The sequence below is a fragment of the Arvicola amphibius genome, chromosome 6 (genome assembly GCF_903992535.2).
Source record: "Arvicola amphibius chromosome 6, mArvAmp1.2, whole genome shotgun sequence".
Taxonomy (NCBI): Eukaryota; Metazoa; Chordata; class Mammalia; order Rodentia; family Cricetidae; genus Arvicola; species Arvicola amphibius.
This window is the reverse complement of record NC_052052.2, coordinates 89,838,816-89,852,165: the sequence shown is the minus strand read 5'-3', so window position 1 is coordinate 89,852,165 and position 13,350 is coordinate 89,838,816. Positions and strand designations below refer to the sequence as shown.

The 13,350-nt window shown below is 42.0% G+C and overlaps 1 pseudogene; it reads left to right on the top strand.

Annotated features, from left to right (window-relative positions):
• The first annotated feature begins 11,927 nt into the window (after nt 1-11,927).
• On the top strand, nt 11,928-12,938 carry LOC119817934 (annotated as a pseudogene).
• Nucleotides 12,939-13,350: the final 412 nt, after the last annotated feature.

Genomic DNA, 13,350 nt, shown 5'->3' with positions numbered 1-13,350 from the left:
CCTCTCCAGGTCAAGGAGCCATCAGGGTTCCCTACTCTATGTTTAGACCAAGGTCCTCCCAACTCCCCCCAGGTCCAGGAAGGTGATAAACCAAGCTGACAAGGCTCCCACAGAGCCCGTCCATGTAGAAGGATCAAAATGCCCAGCGCCATTGTCCTTGGCTTCTCAGTCAGCCCCCACCATCGGCCACATTCAGAGAGTCCGGTTTGGTCGCATGTTCCATCAGTCCCATTCCAACTGGAGTTGGTGATCTCCCGTTAGTTCTGTCCCACCGTCTCCATGGGTGAACGCACCCCTCACGGTCCTGACTTTCTTTCTCGTGTTCTCCCTCCTTCTGCTCCTCATCAGGACCTTGGGAGCTCAGTCCGGTGCTCCAATGTGGGGCTCAGTCATTTTCTTCATTCATCGCCAGGTGGAGGTTCTATGGTGATATGCAAGAAATTCATCAGTATGGCTATAGGAACTGGCCTTTTCAGGCTCCCTCTCCTCAGCTGCCCAAGGAACTAGCTGGGGGCATCTCCCTGGAAACCCGTGAACCCCTCTAGAGTCAAGTCTCTTGACAACCCTCAGATGGCTCCCTTAATTAAGATATATGCTTCCCTGCTCCCATATCCACCCTTCCTGTATCCCAACCATCCCATTCCCCCGAGCTCTCCCCATTCTTCCCTTCACGCTTTTCTCTCCCCATCTTCTCTTGGCCCCGTCTCACCCTGTAGTGGGGGGCTGTGGGCTGGCCTGCTTTTCATCCCGTCCGGATCCCACATGGCTAGCATTACACCCAAAATAATTACACGAAACTGTATTCTTTTAACCACAGCCTGGCCCATTAGTTCCAGCCTCTTATTAGCTAGTTCTCACATCTCTTGCTTTAACCCATATCTAATAATCTGTATAACACCACAAAGTGGTGTCTTACCAGGAAAGATTCAGCACGTCTGTCCTGGTGGCTGGCTTCAAGGCGACTGGCTCAGAGAGGAGAGGCAGGGCAATTGTTTGAGCTATCTACCTCACTTCCTTCTTCCTGTTCTGTCTACTCCACCCACCTATGTTCTAACCTATTAGGCCAAGCAGTTTTCTTTATTAATTAACCAATGAAATCAAGATTGATAGAAGACCTGCCTCCATCATTTCCCCTTTTACTGTTTAAAAAAAAGGAAAGGCTTTAACTTTAACATAGTAAAATTACATATAACAAAACAGTTATCGAGTAAGAATTACAGTATTTATATCTACTTTATCTTTTATCATAACTAAGGAAAACTATAACTATCTATCTATTCTTCAACTCCATCAAAGACTCCAGAAGGACACAGTATTACCTAGGTGAACAAGAAGTAAGCTACTTCTAAAACTCTAGAAATCACAGAGACATCTTGCTGCCTGGACAGCCACCCAAAGTTCTTTTTTACTGTTGGGGCATTCATCTTCGGCCTACAGGCCCATAGTATCCAGCAGACTTTTCTATGTAGCAGGAAATTTCAAAGGCAGTTCAGTCAGTATCTGCTGTGTTCTGCAGAATGTCTCACAGACTCTTTCATGAATCAGGAACCCCGAAAGACCATCTCACTTTTAGGCAAGTTCAGCAGTCCTCTCTCTGAGGGTTATCTGTGTCTAGTTTATGCAATAATCCAGGCAAGAGCAGTTTCTTGCCCAAATGGCTATCAAACTCGATAAGGAGCCTCTTCAATGCCCTTCTTCCTCTTGAAGTAGCTGGTGCTGCCAGGAGCAGACATGTCTCATTGTCATGAAAAGCCCTAAGTTATTAAAACATAAAATGCCATATTCTATAGTCTTTGAAAGATATGAAGAATGCCTATTTAACTTAAATATATCTCTATATATCTAGAAAATCTAACTTGCATGACTATAAGCTTTACTATTACCGATGATTATCCATTAACAACCTATATTTCTTAATTATACATTACATTTTTAAAATGAACTACACAATCACAATACCTTAATCAGTATCAGAAATACATATACATATAACAAAATTGACCTTAAAATCCATGCTAATGCAAATTATTCATATCTATATCATATTCCCTTTAAATGTAAAGAACATTTATAAACAATATTGGGAACATGGGCGCAGTTATTTCTCTCCAAATTGCTTCTTGCTGAATGGGGACGCTGTTAATCAGATCTTTCATGGTGTAACCTGTGTGCCAGGTTCATCACAGTCATCAGTTGGGTGAAGTAATTTTCTGAAGGTGTTCACAGCAACCTTTCAGGAGGGCGTGGTCTATCATACCATATTCGGATAGAAGCAATCCACAGGGTCTCATTTACTGTAAAAATAAAAGAATTTCTTTTCCAAAGTATCATATCCTTAGATCCAAATTCTGAAGTCAAGGTATTTTTAAAATATCTATGTTGGATTAGTTTAACAGCATTTATAAGCAAATATCTTTTAGCATCTGTTGCTCCTTCCTCAGCATTCAAACAATTCAAAGAGAGCATAATAGCATACAGTATCAATATTTTCTGTGTATTTTCCATCTTTGTTCAGCTTTATTTTAACCTGTCTGTCTCTGCCTCCCAGGCATTGGGATTAAAGGTGTGTCCTGCCACACCTTGAAGTCACAGAGGTCAATCTACCTCTGCCGCCCAAGTGTTGGGATTAAAGGTGTGTACCACCACAAAAAACTACTTCCTTTTTTTTCTTTTAAGAACTTTAACCTTTAGCCTGCATATATTTTTAACACACTGGAAACCATTTAGAGGTTTTCTTTGAATTTCTCCTTACTGTATATCTCTCTTTCTCTGACCACACGAGTCTTTAATTTAATCAAGCAATATAGGTAGGACTAAAGCCGTGACTTTGGCGGCTAGATCCAGCCCATTCCTTAGCTTTTCAGCCTCATGGCAGAGGTACCGGCTGAAGCCATGTTTATCACCACAACTCTGTGGCAGTTCAAGGTCCCTGCCAGCAAGCAAGCTGCATCAGTGTTAAACAACAATCAAAAGCTCCATAGTCAGGACTGCCTGCTTGAAAGAGTCAGAGTTTGCCCTGGCAGGACAGACCAGAACAACGGAATTTTAAACCGGTGCAGCTTTTTTTCCTGCTATGGCTGAAAACCGAAAAGCATGCATTCAGCTTTTCATCAACACCATTTAAGTGTTTCTTGGCAGGACCTCTTAAAAGAGCTGCAGCGTTTCGCAGCTAAAGCTGAGTCAGGAAGCCTCTCTTAGATGAGAGTGCTTCCTTTCCTCTTCCAAGCAGAGCCAGACCTGAGAAATTGCTGCTATCAAGAAAACATGCTTTATTCTTCCCCAAGTTTTCTCAGGCTTTCTGTGGATTCAGCCATCCACGTGGGTGCCATTCTGTAGTGTGGAGCTGACGGGCTGCGTTCCTATCGCCCTGGCTCCCGCATGGCTAGCTTTACACCCGAAATAATTACACGAAAACTGTATTCTTTTAAAACCACACAAGCCTGGCCCATTAGTTCCAGCCTCTTATTAGCTAGTTCTCACATCTCTTGCTTTAACCCATATCTAATAATCTGTGTAACACCACAAAGTAGTGTCTTACCAGGAAAGATTCAGCACATCTGTCCTGGTGTCTGGCTTCATGGCGACTGGCTCAGAGAGGAGAGGCAGGGCAATTGTCTGAGCCATCTACCTCACTTCCTTCTTCCTGTTCTGTCTACTCCACCCACCTATGTTCTAACCTATTAGGCCAAGCAGTTTTCTTTATTAATTAACCAATGAACTCAACAGAATGATAGAAGACCCGCCTCCATCATCACCCCACCCCCAAGTTCCCAATTTTTGCCCGGCAATCTTGTCTACTTCCAATATCCAGGAGGATTACTATATGTTTTTCTTTGGGTTCACCTTCTTATTATCTTCTCAAGGATCCCGAATTATAGGCTCGATGTCCTTTAATTATGGCTAGAAACCAATTGTGAGTGAGTAAATCCCATGTTCATCTTTTTGGGTCTGCGTTACCTCACTTAGAATAGTGTTTTCTATTTCCATCCATTTGCATGCAAAATTCAAGATGTCATTGTTTTTTACCGCTGAGTAGTATTCTAACATGTATATATTCCACAGTTTCTTCATCCATTCTTCCACTGAAGGGCATCTAGGTTGTTTCCAGGATTTGGCTATTACAAATAATGCTGCTATGAACATAGTTGCGCAGATGCTTTTGTAGTATGATTGGGCATCTCTTGGGTAAATTCCCAAGAGTGGAATTACTGGGTCCTGGGGTAGGTTGATCCCGAATTTCCTGAGAAGCCGCCATACTGCTTTCCAAAGTGGTTGCACAAGTGTGCATTCCCACCAGCAATGGATGAGTGTACCCCTTACCCCACAACCTCTCCAGCAAAGGTTATTATTGGTGTTTTTGATTTTAGCCAATCTGACAGGTGAAAGATGATATCTCAAAGTTGTTTTGATTTGCATTTCCCTGATAGCTAAGGAGGTTGAGCATGACCTTAAGTGTCTTTTGGCCATTTGAACTTCTTCTGTTGAGAATTCTCTGTTCAGTTCAGCACCCCATTTTTTAATTGGGTTAATTAGTGTTTTAAAGTCTAGTCTCTTGAGTTCCTTATATATTTTAGAGATCAGACCTTTGTCAGTTGCAGGGTAGGTGAAGATCTTTTCCCAGTCAGTAGGATGCCTTTGTGTCTTAGTGACAGTGTCCTTTGCTTTACAGAAGCTGCTCAGCTTCAGGAGGTCCCATTTATTCAATGTTGCCCTTAATGTCTGTGCAGCTGAAGTTATATGTAGGAAACGGTCTCCTGTGCCCATTTGTTGTAGAGTACTTCCCACTTTCTCCTCTATCAAGCTCAGTGTGTTCAGATTAATATTGAGGTCTTTAATCCATTTGGACTTGAGTTTTGTGCATGGTGATAGATATGGATCTACTTTCATTCTTCTACAGGTTGACATCCAGTTATGCCAGCACCATTTGTTGAAGATGCCCTCTTTCTTCCATTGTGTACTTTTGGCTCCTTTATCAAAGATCAGGTGTTCATAGGTTTGTGGTTTAAGATCCGGGTCTTCTATACGATTCCATTGGTCTACTTCTCTGTGTTTATGCCAATACCAAGCTGTTTTCAATACTGTAGCTCTGTAATAGAGTTTGAAGTCAGGGATGGTAATGCCTCCAGAAGTACCTCTATTGTATAAGATTGTTTTGGCTATCCTGGGTTTTTTGCTTTTCCATATAAAGTTGATTATTGTCCTCTCAAGATCTGTGAAGAATTTTGATGGGACCTTGATGGGGATTGCATTGAATCTATAGATTGCTTTTGGTAGAATTGCCATTTTTACTATGTTGATCCTCCCAATCCATGAGCAAGGGAGATCCTTCCATTTTCTGGTATCCTTTTCAATTTCTTTCTTCAAAGACTTAAAGTTCTTGTCAAATAAATCCTTCACTTCCTTGGTTAGAGTTACTCCCAGATATCTTATGCTATTTGTGGCTATTGTGAAAGGTGATACTTCTCTGATTTCCCTCTCTGCTTCCTTATTCTTTGTGTATAGGAGGGCAACTGATTTTTTTGGAGTTGATCTTGTATCCTGCCACGTTACTGAAGGCGTTTATCAGCTGTAGGAGTTCTTTGGTGGAGTTTTTGGGGTCGCTTATGTATACTATTATATCATCTGCAAATAATGAAAGTTTAACTTCTTCCTTTCCAAATTGAATCCCCTTGATTCCCTTATGTTGTCTTATTGCTATTACTAGAACTTCAAGCACTATATTAAAGAGATAAGGAGAGAGTGGACAGCCTTGTCGTGTTCCTGAATTTAGTGGGATGGCCTTGAGTTTCTCTCCGTTTAACTTGATGTTAGCTGTTGGCTTGCTGTAAATAGCCTTTATTATATTTAGGAATGACCCTTGTATCCCTAATCTCTCCAAGACCTTTATCATAAAGGGGTGCTGAATTTTGTCAAATGATTTTTCTGCATCTAATGAGGTGATCATATTGTTTTTTTTCCTTCAGTTTATTTATATGATGGATTACATTGATAGATTTTCATATGTTGAACCAGCCCTGCATCTTTGGGATGAAGCCTACTTGATCGTAGTGGATAATTTTTCTAATGTGTTCTTGGATTCGGTTTGCTAGTATTTTATTGAGAATTTTTGTGTCAATGTTCATGAGTGAGATTGGCCTGTAATTCTCTTTCTTGGTTGAGTCTTTGTGTGGTTTAGGTATCAGGGTAACTGTAGCTTCATAAAAGGAATTTGGCAGTGACTCTTCTGTTTCTATATTATGAAATACCTTAAGGAGTATAGGTATTAGGTCTTCTTGGAAGTTCTGGTAGAATTCTCCATTGAAACCATCAGGTCCTGGGCTCTTTATGGTAGGGAGGTTTTTGATCACAGTTTCTAATTCTTCGCGACAAACAGGACTATTTAGAATGTTCACCTGGTCCTGGTTTAACTTTGGTATATGGTACTTATCTAAAAAAATGTCCATTTCTTTTACATTTTCCAATTTTGTGGTATACAGGCTTTTGTAGTAAGATCTAATGATTCTCTGAATTTCCTCTGTGTCTGTGGTTATGTCCCCCTTATCATTACTGATCTTATTAATTTGCGTGTTCTTTTTCTGCCGTTTGATTAGTTTGGCTAAGGGTTTGTCAATCTTGTTGATTTTCTCCAAGAACCAGCTTTTTGTTTCAGTAATTCTTTGGATTGTTTTCTGTGTTTCTATTTTGTTGATTTCTGCCCTCAGTTTGATTATTTCCAGTCTTCTACTCCTCCTAGCTGAGTCTGCTTCTTTTTTTCCCCAGAGCTTTCAGGTGTGCTGTTAAGTCACCAATGAGTGCTTTCTCAGTTTTCTTTAAGTGGGCACTTAGTGCTATGAACTTTCCTCTTAGCACTGCTTTCATTGTGTCCCATAGGTTTGAATATGTTGTGTCTTTGTTTTCATTAAATTCAAGGAAGACTTTAATTTCTTTCTTTATTTCTTCCTTGACCCAGGTGTGGTTCAGTAGTTGACTGTTCAGTTTCCATGAGTTTGTAGGCTTTCTGGGGGTAGCATTGTTGTTGAATTCTAATTTTAATCCATGGTGATCCGATAAGACACAGGTGGTTACTAATATTTTTTTGTAGCTGTGGAAGTTTGCTTTGTTACCAAGTATATGGTCAATTTTCAAAAAGGTTCCATGAGCCGCAGAGAAGAAGGTATATTCTTTCCTATTTGGGTGGAATGTTCTTAGATGTCTGTTAAGTCCATTTGGTTCATTACCTCCATTAAGTCTTTCAATTCTCTGTTAGGTTTCTGTCTGATTGACCTGTCCATTGGTGAGAGAGGAGTGTTGAAGTCTCCTACTATTAGTGTGTGTGGTTTGATGGCTGCCTTGAGTTCTAGAAGTGTTTCTTTTACATAAGTGGGTGCTTTTATATTAGGGGCATACACATTCAGGATTCAGACTTCATTCTGAAGGATTTTTCCTGTTATGAGTAGAAAGTGTCCCTTTCCATCTCTTCTGATTGATTTTAGTTTGAAGTCAACTTTGTTAGAAATTAGTATGGCCACACCCGCTTGTTTCTTAGGTTCATTTGCTTGATAAACCTTTTCCCAACCCTTTACTCTGAGTAGGTGTCTGTCTTTGTGGTTGAGATGTGTTTCTTGTAAACAGCAGAATGTTGGATCCTGTTTTCGTATCCAATCTCTTAGCCTGTGCCTTTTTATAGGTGAATTGAGTCCATTAATATTAAGTGATATTAATGACCAGTGGTTGTTAACTCCGGTCATCATTTTTTTTTTTGTAGTAGAGTTTGTGTGTTTCCCTTCTTCTAGTTGTGCTGGTGAAGGGTCGCAAGATGCCTGAGTTATTGTGGGCATTGTTGGACTCCTTGGTTTGTGATTTTCCTTCTATTACTTTCTGCAAGGCTAGATTTGTGGCTACGTATTGTTTAAATCTGTTTTTTTCCTAGAATATCTTGGTTTCTCCATCGATGGGAATGCAAGCTTTTCTGGGTATAGTAGTCTAGGCTTGCATCTATGTTCCCTTAGTGTCTGTAGCACATCTATCCAAGACCTTCTGGCTTCATGGTTTCCAGTGAGAAGTCAGGTGTAATTCTGATAGGTTTCCCTTTATATGTTACTTGAACCTTTTCCTTTGCAAGCTCTTAATATCTGTTCTTTATTCTGTATGTTTTGGTGTTTTGATTATTATATGGCAATGGGGATGCTTTCTTTTGATCCAGTCTATTAGGTATTCTGTAGGCTTCTTGTACCTTCATAGGAATATCCTTCTTTAGGTTGGGGAAATTTTCTTCTATAATTTTGTTTAATATATTTTCTGGGCCTTTGAGTTGTAATTCTTCTCCTTCTTCTACACCAATTATTCTTAAGTTTGGTCTTTTCATGGTGTCCCAGATTTCCTGGATGTTTTGTGTTAAGAATTTGTTGGATTTGTTTTTTTCTTTAATCTGTGAGTTTATTTCCTCTATAGTATCTTCAGAGTCTGAGATTCTTTCTTCCTTCTCTTGTATTCTGTTGGTAATACTTGTCTCTGTAGTTTCTGTTTGTTTCCTCAGAATTTCCATTTCCAGTGTTCCCTCGGATTGTGTTTTCCTCATTACCTCCATTTCATTCTTCAGGTCTTGTACTATTTCCCTTACCTGTTTGATTGCTTTTTCCTGTTTTTCTTGGGTATCTTTGAGAGATTTATTTATTTCGTCTACCTTTTTGTTTACCATCTCTATTTCTTTATGGCAGTTTTTTTAACCTCCTGTTTAAGGTCCTCTATTATTTTCATAAAGTACTATTTTAAGGTCGATTTCTTCTATTTCTTCTGGAGTAAGGTGTTCAATTCTTGTTTTATTGGGATGACTGGATTCTGGTGATGTCATGTTGTGTTTTGGGTTGTTAGAGGAGTTCTTGCATTGGTGCCTGCCCATCTCTTCCTTCAAATGGAGCTAGGAGAGACTTGGTGACTTGTTCCAATCCTTGCTCTGACTGAATCTGGGTAGATCTCCTCAGTACCAGAGCAGGAGCTATTCCTTGCAGCACAATCTGAAGGAGCCCGCACTCCCTTGCCGTGCTCCTCAGACCTGCCTGGAGGGCAGCCTCTCCCCCCTCTGGTTAGGTGGTCTTGGTACAGGGTCAGGACACTTGAATACACTAGGGAAGGCCGTCCAGATGGGACTCCACAGCACTGAATCAGGGATTCCTGGTAGCTGAGGGATGCTTCCCAGATGTGTCTTCCGATTTTAAGATCTGGTGTCTTTGCTCCCAGATGTGTCTTCTGGTCCTACTAGATGTGTCTTCTCGTCCTCCCAGATGTGTCTTCTGGTCCTAATATCCCATGTCTTTGCTGGCCAGGGAGTTCCGGAGAGGGCCTACCTTGCCACAGGCAGGCTATTGAAACTAAAGAAACTCCCTCCGGCCGGTTGCACTCCCTATGCAGTCCCAGTGCCCTGATTGGGCTGAGCTGGAGATGTTATGAACCCAAAGAGGGGAGGAAGAAGGGACGGTTTTTCTGGGTGCAAGCTGGGTAGGGTCGGAGGATGGAGGCAGTAGCTAGTGAGACTAGTCCCAGCCAGAAGACTAGAAAGTGCAGCCAGTCAGGGAGTGGCTGTGATCTGTCTCCCAGGCTGCTGCCGAGGGGGCAGGAAGTCACTCACCTCCCAGATGTGTTTTCTGGTCCTAATATCCCATGTCTTTGCTGGCCAGGGAGTTCCGGAGAGGGCCTACCTTGCCGCAGGCAGGCTCACATCTTGATTTTTTTTAATTGTTTACTTTAGTCTTATAATGTCCATTTTAACAGAAAATCCCTGGAAGCTGCCTTCTACACATTGCTGCTTGAAATTCCAGGAAACCAGCTAGTTCTATAACTACAAGTGCGTCAGCCCTCTCTCACAAGTCAGAGGAGAAAAGGAAGAAATTCTAGTCATGTCTTTTTTTCCCTTGTTGATTCTGTTGTTACAGTTTTGTTATTAGTGGATCCTACAGTCCAGTAATGACTAACAGCTAGCCCTTGATTGCCCTTATTGATTAAGATCTCTGAGTTTTTGTGGTAATAGTTACATAATCATTAGAACAGTTTCTTCATTTCATATGTTCTTTTTAAGTTAGGATGTTGTGATGGTTTGAAAGAAAATGGCTCCCAGTGAGTGACACTATTAGGAGGTGTGGCTTTTTTGGAGGAAGTGTGTCACTGTGGAGTGGGCTTTGAGGTCTCTTTTGCTCAAGCTTCCCCCCAGTATGACAATCAGTTGACTTCCTGTTGCCTGTATGATGTAGGCCTCTCAACTACCTCTCCACAACATCTAGCTGTGTACTATTATGCTTCCCACCATGATGATGGTAATTGTACCTCTGACATTGTCAGTGAGTCACCCCAATTAAATGTTTTCTTTATAAGAGTTGCCATGGTCATGGTGTCTCTTCACAGCAATAGAAACCCTAAACTAAGACAGATATTATTCCAGAATTAATTAGGGTTTCTATTGCTATGAAGAGACACCATGACCATGGCAACTCTTATAAAGGAAACATTTAATTGTGGTGGTTCACTTACAGTTCAGAGGTTCAGTCCATAATGGCAGGGAGCATGGTAGCATGTAGGTAGAGAAGGTGCTGGAACTGAGAATGCTACATTTGGCAGACAACAGGAAGTTGACTGACACACTGGGTGGTGTCCTGAGCATAGGAAACCTCAAAGCTTCCCCCCACAGTGACACATTTCCTCCAACAAGGCCATACCCTCTCCAACAAAGCTACACCTCCTAATAGTGCCACTCCCTATGAGATTATGGGATGATGGGGGCCGATTACATTCAAACTGCCACAAACAGCTAGGAGTCTTAGTTTTACCCTTACCCATCAACAGTAAACTGACCTTCCCATCTATTCACAACCTTTATCTGCAATCAACATGTGTGCATAGAGCTTCATGCTTGGTTACCTAAAAGAATTTTAGCTCTTCTTCCATCAAATATGTGTTGTGACCCACAAAAAAATCAGCTAGTGTCTAATAATTTTGCAAGACAAGATTAAAAGTTCTTTTCTTCTTTGACAATGAACAGAAACTCCTTTATAGTCTGAGTAGCACCATTTCCAAGTGGACCGAACCTACATCACTTTTTTCATGGAAACTTGATTGGCCACTTGAGGTTTTTTATATTAATGAAAATCTTCCAAGGTATGTGAATTCCTCAATGTTTCCATATATTTTCAAATTTTGCCTCACAAATAAGCCACCAAACAGAAGATGACCTGGGTTTGCAGACATAAGTCCCATGGTGTCTTCTTAATAGTTCACATGTATAAAATGATTCCATCTTCCAAAGCAGTTGGTGATTGTTGTGACTTGAATAAGAAATATCTCAGTCTTAGACATTTGGACACTTGGTTCCCAGTTGTTCATGCAGCCTAAAGTGGTGCAGTCTTTCAGGAGGAAGTATGTCACTGAGGGTGGGTTTTGGGATTAAAACCTTCATGTGACTTCCAATTCACTTTCTCTGTTTCGTATTTATATTTGAAGATGTGAACTCTCAGCTTCCTCCTCCTGTCCCCAAGCCTGCTACTTGCTTCCCTGACATGATGGGAATATATAAAAGAATATATATTCTTTTATTGGAAATAGTTTCTTTTCTCATATAATATTCCTGATTACTGTTTCCCATTCCTCTGCTCCTTCCAGTTCCTCCCCACCTTGTCTACCCTATGAATCCACTCCATTTCTGCCTCTCATTAGAAAACAAAAACAGGCTCTAAGGACAACAAACCAAACATGAAAAAACAAAATTACTATATTTTTATATCATAAAAATATTATAAAATTATAAAACAAAATGATCTTATCAAAGTTTGGCACAGGCAGTGCAACAGAAGGAAAAGAGTCCTAGAAACAGGCACAAAAGTCAGAGAACCACTCATTCCTCACAGTTAGGAGTCCCATAAAAAATACTAAGCAAACCGGAGCCGTGCGACCAGAACGCATTGATGAAGCCAGGTTTCAGCCCCCGTGGGGGTGGCTTTGTGGTGCAGAGGAGGCTTCGGTGGTGACAGAGGTGGTAGAGGAGGACGAGGTGGACGGGGAGGCTTTGGCGGGGGTCGAGGAGGCTTGGGTGGAGGCCGAGGTCTAGATGAGGTGGGGGTGGAGGCTTCAGGGCCGAGGAGGAGGTGGAGGGAGGAGGTGGACGAGGTGGAGGCTTCCAGTCTGGGGGCAGCCGGGGTCGAGGTGGTGGCCTGGGAGGCAAGAGAGGAAACCAGTCAGGGAAGAATGTGATGGTGGAACCACATCGGCATGAAGGCGTCTTTATCTGTCGCGGAAAGGAGGATGCCCTTGTCAACAAAGAATCTGTGTCCCTGGAGAGTCTGTGTATGGGGAGAAGAGAGTCCTCTATTTCAGAGGGAGATGACAAAATTGAATACGAGCCTGGAACCCCTTTCCGTTCCAAGCTGGCAGCAGCAATCCTGGGCGGTGTAGAACCAGATCCATATCAAAGCCAGGGGCCAAGGTGCTCTACCTTGGGGCAGCCTCAGGCAACCACTGTCTCTCACGTCTCTGATATCGTTGGCCCGATGTCTGGTCTATGCAATTGAGTTCCTTCCCCACCGTTCTGCTGGCCTGGACCATCATCACTTGGCCAAGAAGAGGACCACATTATTCCTGTGGTGATTTGAAGATGCCCGACACCCACACAAATAACCGCATGCCTTATCGCATGGTGGATGTGATCTTTGCCCATGTGGCACAGCCAGACCAAACCACCGATTGTGGCCCTGAATGCCCACACCTTCCTGGATTGAAGGAGGACACTATTGTGATTTCCATTAAGGGCGAACTGCATTGACTCCACAGCCTCGGCAGAAGCTTGTTGGCATCTGAAGTGAAGAAGATGCAGCAGGAGAATATGAAGCCCACAGAGCAGCTGACACTTGAGCCCTACGACACGGGACCACGCTGTGGTTGTAGGTGTGTACAGGCCATCTCCCAAGGTGAAGAACTGAAACTTGGAGCTGTCTGGATTCGAAGAAACTGTGTGTTGCTACTGTTGCACGTGTATTTTTTTTTTCTATTAAAAGACTCAATGCTTCAAAAAAAAAAATACTAAGCAAAATAGCTATACTATATATGCAAAGGACCTAGTGCAGACCATGCAGGGCCCTGTGCTTGCTGCTTCAGTCTCTCTGAGCTCATAAGGTACTCTTGTTTGGGAGTTGATTCAGGAGGGTATTGTTTCTCCTGGTTGTTCCCTCTGACCTCGTACAATCCCCCTACCACTCTTGGGTAGGGATTTCCCTAAACTCTGAGGGAGGGATTTGGACTTTGTCTCTGCATAGTTATAGGCTGTGATTCTTCTGCATCTGTTACAAATCATAATGAACTCATTCCTTTGTATGCAGAAGTCAATTAAATAAA